We start from the raw sequence: 8,921 nt of genomic DNA on the forward strand, positions 1-8,921 counted from the left end.
GCTCATCTCCTGCTCAAACCCAAACTTCTAAGGGCTGGGGAGATGGCTCAGTAGAATAAGTGCTTCACTGGCAGGCGCAAGAATCTGAGTTCAATCCCTGGTTCCACCAAAAAAAAAAAAAAGAAACTCAAACCCAAACTTCTAGAAACTATGGTTTCTGCTATGGTTTGAATGTTTATGTTCCTTCCCAAAATCTCTTTTGAAACCAAATCCCCTGAGCAAGAGTATTAGGAGGCGGGGCCTTCACGAGGTGATTCTGTCCTTCCGGTCTTCTGCCATAGAAGCGTGAGCAAGAAAGTTTTCAGACACCAAATGTTGGGGCCTTAGTCTTGAGCACTGTGGATTTCTCAGCCTTCAGATCTGTAAGAAATAAGAAATAAAACTCTTCTCTTTATACATGACCCTGCCTCAGATATTTTGTTATAGCAGCCCACAGACTGGGCATACTCTCTCCCAACTCTACTTGGCCTTTCATTTTTTCTTCCAACCATTCAAGCTGAGGTCATGACCCTACTGAATTTGACCTCTATCCAGGCCTGAGGCCAACCCATGCAGTGTTCTGGTACGACTGGAACACATTCAATTTCAAGACACTTGCTTCTCTTTGTGAGACAGTGGTCCTCCCAAGCACACCAATCTGTGGTGTCCACAGTACACACGGTCCCACTGGTGGTGTGCAGTGTGCTACCTCAGGCCTTATCTTCTTCAGCTGTTCACAAGCTCCCCTGGGACCATCTCCTTCCTGAACTGCTGTCTTTCCACAACAGCTGTGGTACCACGCTGCGTGTCCTTGGTGCTCCTTCCTCATCCCCTCAGCTTCCTCTGCGCTCTCCAGTCACTTCAGAGTCCTGGTCTTGTTTGATTTCTTTGTTTACTTGATCTCAAGGACTTTCACTCAGCATTTATTGTGTCCATCTGTGTCAGGCATTGTTTTTGGCGCTGACCACGAGCCAGTGCTCAGTACTCGTGCTCAGCTGCTTCCCTGCAGTTGGGCCTCGGATGCTTCCCGCTTCACTTGTTTGGAATTGAGCTCAGCGTTCTGTCCAGATTGATTTCTCTCCTTGGGCTCCCAGTCTTGGCAACTAATATCCATTACCTATGCTGGAAGCTGCAGTCCAAAGGGACTCCACAAAGACCGCCACCCCCACAAAGCAGTCACTCCGATCACCTGCTTGCGAGGTATGTCTGGGCCTCACCTGCTTCTTCCCAGTGCTGTGGCCACGTCATGGTGTGCATGGCAGCTGACACTATGAACATCCTCCCTCTGACAGAAGGCTGTGCAGGTCCCCACGTGGGCTCTGCACTCTGGCCTTTACCCTGTGTATTCTGCAGAGGACTCTTCCTAATATACAAGGTTGAGGATGTCAAATATTTGTCTAAACCCATACAATCTATCTTAGAATCTAAATTATAGGCTGTAAATGCAGCCCAGGAGTAGAGCACTTTCCTAGCATACGTGAGGTGCAAGGCCCTGGGTTCTATCCCCAGCACTTAAATGAGCTTTATGTCTTTAATATGGTTAAGAAGACCAACCAGTGTTAATGTGTTCTCTCTCTCTCTCTCTCTCTCTCTCTCTCTCTCTCTCTCTCTCCCCTTTCCCTCTTTTCCCTTTCTCTTTTTTTCTTTTATTTTTTCAGTATTGAAGGTGGAACCCAGGGTGCCTTGCATGCTAACTGACATCAGTCATGACCAGGCACCTCCTCCACTTCTCTAACTTTATTTTTCCCTCCATTTCCTCTTAAGTCTCATACTCTCATTCATTCTTCCCTCCAGCTTCCCTCCAGCCAGCCAGTGTTCCTCTTAGCTCTTGAGACACTCTTCTTCCTCAAGCCTCTGAACTCTGCGTGTACTGATCCCTCTGCCTGGAATAACCCAGTAGGTGCTCATTTGTGGCTGAAGGTTGGAGGCCCAAATCTGTTCCATGGGGACCACTCTGAGAGTTCTTTCCCTGTGTTCACAAGCAAGTTCCCCCATCCTTTCATTTTTCTGACACTATCTTTTTCTTCACCTTCCTTAGAGATCTTACTTTAACCAGAATGTCTATCATGAAACCAAAATGTCAGGACAAGTGTCTCTTTCTGGGGTGCTGTGGCAAGTTAACAGCACTTATCATACTTGATAGCAGTGGTGGCGAACCTACGGCACACATGCTGCAGCAAGGTGTATCACTGAAAGCGCTAGAAGGATCGCTGTCGTTGCTCTACAGACCTACATGCTATTAGCCCATCTCACCCTCTAGATGCAAGCATGTAGGAAAGCAGGGACTTTGCCTGTCTTGTTTAAGTTTTAATCCTTGGGACTAGTTAAGTGGCAGGCACATAGTAGGTATTCTGTAAATATATGTCAAATGAATGGTTTTAGGAGGGTAGGATACAGAATCCAAAAAGCTTGTATTCCCCAACAGATGGTTGAAAAGTCTTTTTTCATTCTTATCATATCTCAATTTATAATATATAGACATAATGTAGGATATGGCACTTTCAAAACATGATTCCCAAAATTCTTTAACTTTTCTCTAACTGAGAACCTATGCCCCTTCCCTCTAAAATGGGGCTCTATAATTTTTTCACCCACACTGATCATGACAAAAGTGGTATCATGGCAATCTTGGGACTCATGTCTTAAGAAATCCACAACCTGCATTTTATTGGGGGGCAATGCTTGCTTGTGAATACAGGGAAAGAGCTCTGTCACAGAGGGACCCCTAAGGAAAGGATTTGGGCCTCCAACCTTCAGCCACAGATGAGCACCCACCTGGCAGCGAGCACCACCTTGGTAGCCATGGGAATGAGCAACCTTGAAAGGGGATTCTGTAGCCCCATTGTCTGTCCATCCATGTGGAGGGAGCTTCTCTGATCCCAATCTAAACTGCAGAATCTGGAAGCAACCACATTGCACTAAGATCTAAGTTGTGGGGTACTTAGTTATGCAACAAGCAATAACCAGAACAGATTTTAATGTCTGGGGGTGGAGTGCTACTGTGACTATGACACACAGTGATGGCCTTGAAAGTGGGGGACAAACAGAGGTTAAAGGCTACTAGGAGAGCATTAGTGATAGGATAGGGTAAAGCTTTAGGAGATAGGAAGAAATGTCACCTGGAGCTAGAGGAAAAGGAACTCTTGGTACATAGGCAAGCTGCTGTATGAGTCAATTTTCCAGTTGTTGGACACAATACCTGATACCTACAACTTAAAAGAAAAAAGTTTAATTTAGCTCACAATTTGGTATAATTCAGTTTACAGTCAGCTGGGTTCAAGGCAGGAACAGTACAGTAGAAGGGTACAGTGGAACAAAGACTCTTAGTTCATGTCAGATGGGGAGCAGGACAGGGGAGCAGTGCCCAAAAGTAATGAGGGAGGAACCACAGATAGTATAAAGTCACACCTCCACAAGCCACCCAGACACACCCCGATTAGTGCTGTACAAGTCTACTAGATGTTCCTCAATCCAATGAAGTTGACATAACAGGATTAATGTAACAACCTGTGGCTTGTCAACTTCACACCCACACATATTTTCTTAAATCATACTTAATCTCCAATAAAGATAATCACAAATTCATAATCCTGCCTAAAATGTACACTATGTGCAACCATAAATGCAGTCAGCCCTTCTCCAAAGTCTCAATACTTCCATCATCTTTCAAAAGAATCTCTCTTGAGACTCAAGATAAACTCCTGCCTATAAATCTCTGTAAAAATTTAAAAAATAAGCTACATAATTTCAAGATACAATGGCATGTAATAAACATTCCCATTCCATAAAGGAGGAATACAGGGGTAGAAATAATTGGACTAAAGCAAGACTAAAAACCAGGAGGGCAACCATTAAGTCCCATACTTCCATGTCCATCATTTGGGGCACATGGTGGTAAATGTCAGTTCCAAAGGGCATGGGCGCCCCACCTCATGACCTTGCTTGTTGCAGTCTCTCTCTAACTCTAGCTTAGCTCTTGGCCTGTGGCTTTCCTCAGCCAACTTTCCACATTCCAGCCATCTCTGACACCCTGGGGTCTCTACTGTACTGTTGACTTCTTTTCCAAAGCATCAGAGGTGCCTCTCAGAAGTTTCTTGCATGGCCTCCCAGGCATTCTTTTGAAATCTGCGCAGAAAGATCTCTAATCCCACAACTGTTGCATTCCACATGCCAGTAAAACCAGCATCATGTACATGATACTGAAGTATGCTGTCAGAGAAAACAGAAGCCAAGCCCTCTTGAAATATGGCCACTAGATGTCTGGATGGCTTAACAGGATATAATGAAGCCCAGGGAATCAATTCCCTAGGAAGTGCTTCTTGAGCAGAGTTCCCACAGACTCTCTCATCAAATGAAATGTTAATATTTTTGAACCCTTGAACTTGTCAAGGCTGGGGTCTGCTTAATTCCTGAGATGCCAAAAAAGTATACTTCTTTTTGTCCCTGTACCAAGTACTTGGCTTCTTTTTAGTAGTGCTAATCTCTTTAGAAGTCATACTCCATTTGGCCTCAATGTTACACATAGTTCTTTGGGGCCAAAATTTAATTTTTTCAAAAATTTCTGTTCTGCTTTTTGTCCCTAATTCTTTCTATAAATCTGGCTAAAAGCAGCCAGAATACTCATGCCAGAGGCTGAATGTTGAGCTGTCTTTAAAAAAATTATTAGTACATATAAAGTTCATAATGATTACATTTATTTTGGCAAGTTAGTATGTGTATATAACTCATTATAATTTTTTTATGTCCCCTTCCCCTTCTTTCCCTGTCCCTTCTGTTGAGCTGCCTTGAAATTCAGCCATTGATCTTGATTTTTAATCTCAGGACATGGACAAAATATTGACAAATTTCTGCCAGAGTGTAACACAAATGGCCTTTAGACCAACTGGCAATAGCATTCAACCCAACTGAAAACTCCCGGGCCTGGGCATTACTGTCTGCATTCATGTCAGCACTCTAGTTTTCTGAGCTGGTGTTCTGAGCTCAGAATCACCCATCAAGCTGTTTACAAAGCTCTAGGATTTTTTAGGCTGTATCTCCAAACATTTTCAAATCTGTTCCCTGAGCAATTTGCAAGTCTTCTAAAGCACATGGTCAGGTATAGTCACATCAATGATTTTACTTCTCTGTTGCCAATGTTCTCTATTAGTCATCTTTCCTATTTCTGGACACAATATGTCACACCCATAACTTAAAAGAAGAAAGGTTTACCTTAGCAAATGGTTAGAGGCGATTCGGTCTATAGTCTGCTGGCTCCAGAAGAACATCATCCTGGAAGGGTGAGATGGACACAGTTGCTTAGTTTGTGGTGGCCAGGGATCAGATCAGGGGATCAGTACCAAACAGGAATGGGCAAGGGACCATATGTAGTACCCAAAAATCACGCATCAATGACCCACTCAGACACACCCAGATGCGTGCTTTACTACTCAGCTTAGGTGTTCTTTAATCCAATGAGGTTGATACATCAGGATTACAGTCACAGTTGGCAAACAGTGATGCTGTCATTGCCTTTTGTAATATGGAAAATAAAGATTGTGCTTCATGAACTGAGTGATTTTGCTAAGAATACCTCTGGACTGTTTTCAAAGTTCTGCCTGGATGGGGGTGATTCCCTTTAGCATGACACATGCACCAGGCATGGCGCCATGTATGGGATCACATCTACTTTTTGGTTTCTTCACATCTCTGAAGCATTGGTCCTCTCTCAAGTGACACTAGCCAACTCTTTGTCTTTCAGCCTGCTCGGCCTTTGTGGGAAAGTAGTGCACAGAAGGCCAACAGCATTAATACTGGATTGAGACTGGCCGAAGACTAGCTCTCCCAAAATGGAAAACTCATTCTCACCTGTTGTAGTTCATTTGGTTTTATTTATCCATTTAACCACAGCCTGCCTTCTCCTCCATGGTTTTCACTAATACTTAATGCATATTTATAATTTAAATGTATGAAGAATGACTAACCCTTCCCTCCATTATGATCACAATCCTACATTTTGTGTTTATCATTTCCTTATCTTCCTCTATGGTTTCACCATATATGTATCCTCAGTAATGTATTTCATTTATTTAAATAAGGGTCTCACCAGGCTGACTTTGAACTCACTATGTAGCCTAGGCTGGCCTTGACCTCACAGCAATCCTCCTGCCTCAGCCTCCCAAGTACCGGGATTAAAGATTTGTGGCACAATGCCCAGAAATTTTTCCTGTTTCTAAAGAAAAATGTGATTATGCTATATCCATTCTTCTATAACTTTATTTTGCTTTATTTTGATCATGAGTTTCACCTATTTGATTTTTGTCTTAATCTTTGTGTGCAGTCTATAAAACAAAAGACTACTAAACCTACTTTGGCATGATCTATTGTACCTCTCAAGTATTCAATAAAACTTTAGGTCTATGCTGGACAGGATGTGATCACAGAATAGCCAGTTAGTTCAATTATCATGCAAGTGTAGTTATAACATTTGGGAGTAATAATTTTTTTTTTTTTTTTTTTTTTTTTTTTTTTTTTTTTTTTTTTTTTGGTGAAACCAGGGATTGAACTCAGGCCCTTGTGCTTGCCAAGGAAGCGCTTATTCTACTGCGCCATCTCCCCAGCCCCCTGGAGTAAGAATTATTCAAATGATATATAAGACATACTAAATGCATGACTTCATTATTTAATTTTACAAATGCATTTTGTAACACACATGCAAAAACACTGACAAAGGGCGAAGGCGGCGAGCGCGGCACCGCTGAGCACTTGAAATCAGCTCCTTCATTTTCAGCATGGAAGATACCTACATTGACTCCCTGGACCCTGAAAAGCTATTACAGTGTCCCTATGACAAAAAACACCAGATCAGGGCCTGCAGGTTTCCTTATCATCTTATCAAGTGCAGAAAGAATCATCCTGATGTTGCAAACAAATTGGCTACTTGTCCCTTCAATGCTCGCCACCAGGTTCCTCGGGCTGAAATCAGTCACCATATCTCAAGCTGTGATGACAAGAGCTGTATTGAGCAGGATGTGATCAACCAGACCAGGAACCTTGGACGAGAGAGACTGGCTGAGAGCACATGGCAGTGCCCGCCATGTGATGAAGATTGGGACAAAGATTTGTGGGAACAAACTAGCACCCCGTTTGTCTGGGGCACAGCCAACTTCTGTGGCAACAACAGTTCTGCTAGCAACATAGTTATGGAACATAAGAGCAACCTGGCTTCAGGCATGTGAGTTCCCAAATCTCTGCCGTATGTTCTGCCATGGAAAAACAATGGAAATGCACAGTAACTGAATATTTTTCTCAAATGCCAGGACCTTGAAGACTTGCTTCTTTCTGCTACCCAAGAGTTCATTTTTTTTCTCCTTATCTAATTAGAGAATGATAAAAATGGTCTGTGACTTTCAAAAAAAAAAAACCCTGATAAAGCTTGACTAGTCTGTCTTTCTCATCATCCACACGTGTCTGCAAATAACTCAGCAAACCATCAGAGGGAACGGAGAGAACATTCTGCCTCACCTGCAACAGTATTTCCTTAAGCGAATACCACAAGCAGCACAGATAATTCTTTCATACAATGTAGAGACAAAACAAAAATAACACTGAATCCTCTAGATATCAAATTAATAGGCCTGGTATTCTGCTAGGTACTAAAGTATATGTTTCTTTAGCCAGTGCCTACTGATATTTTCATTCTCAGACGCTCTTTTCCTAATTATCTTTGAATTGCGATACTCACATCCAACATGAAGGGATTCTGATGGAATTAGTCTGGGGAAGAGCCCAGGCGTAGGGATTTGTTAAAACTTCAGGACTCTAATGTGCCGCGGGGTTTGGGATCATTGTTTGAAACCACTCAGCCCTCACAGTGTCCATATGGTGCCTGTGGAGACTGAGGCAGGGTGCGTGTGTTCTATTTATTAGGATGAAGATTGTCCGGTCCAAACACGCACCAGCAACAGACAGGGAGAGTCAGGTCCTGGCAAAGACGTCCTGAAGAAATGCCCTTCTTAGTAGGTAGGTGAAGGCTGACCCCCACACCCACCCTGGTGTCCAGATTTCTATCTTTATGCAATGGGAAGTGGGGTACAACTCAGTTAAAGTCCCAAGGACTCAGAATCGAAGTTCACTAAGAAGTTCTGGGGTGTCCGGCGTCTTCTCTCTTTTTTTCTTTTTTCCCTTTTTTTGCGGAACTGGAGACTGAGTTCAGGCCCCTGCGCTCTCCAGGCAAGCGCTTATTCCAGTGAGCCATCTCCCGGGTCCAGACGTCTTCTCTGTAACAGTAGTGACACAGGCTGAAAAGCCGGGAGTGCGCTCTTCCAGGTCTGTCCCAAGTCTGGTTAACCTCAGAGCTTCTTTGCGCTCCAAACCGCAGTGGCAGCGCTGCCGGGTAGAGAAAAGGGAGTGCAGGAAGCACCGCCGCGGGCTGGGTCAGGCCTGCTCGGTCAGGAGGCCTGGCAGCCTTGACCCCAGCCTGAACCGGGAGCGCGTGTCGCCAGGGGCTGCGGAGCGGGGGGCGGCACGCTACGGCGGGGCACGCGGACTACACGTCCCGACATGCCCCGGGCAGGGCGGGGCGGCCCGGGCGAGGACCTGCGGGGCCCGCCGGCGCAGGGCGTGCGCAGTGGTTCTCGGGAGTGGCGGGGCGGGCCTCGGGGCTCGGTCTGGGGGCTCCCGGAACTCGGCAGAAAATCCTACGGAAGCCCGCGGGGAGGGGCGGGGCGGCCCGGGCGAGAGGCTGCGGGCTGCGGGCCTCCGCCGTCCCCGCCGTCCCCGCCGCGTCCCTCGCCCGGCTCCCCCTGCCAACTTCTCCGCCGGCCGCCTTTGTTCCTGTTTGTTGTGGCGACTCTTCGCCCGGGCCGGCCGAGCCCCGGCGCCCTTCGGCAGCCTGTCCGGCACCCAGCGAGCCCGGGGCCCCGCGCGCCCCTCCGCCCGGCTCGGGGATCGGCGACAGGGTCGCG

General features: G+C 45.6%; 1 pseudogene; it reads left to right on the top strand.

Annotated features, from left to right (window-relative positions):
* Nucleotides 1-6,693: 6,693 nt before the first annotated feature.
* LOC111817497 lies at nt 6,694-7,334 on the top strand (annotated as a pseudogene).
* The last annotated feature ends 1,587 nt before the right edge of the window (nt 7,335-8,921 follow it).

This window comes from Octodon degus, unplaced genomic scaffold (assembly GCF_000260255.1).
Source record: "Octodon degus isolate 3935 unplaced genomic scaffold, OctDeg1.0 scaffold00059, whole genome shotgun sequence".
Taxonomy (NCBI): Eukaryota; Metazoa; Chordata; class Mammalia; order Rodentia; family Octodontidae; genus Octodon; species Octodon degus.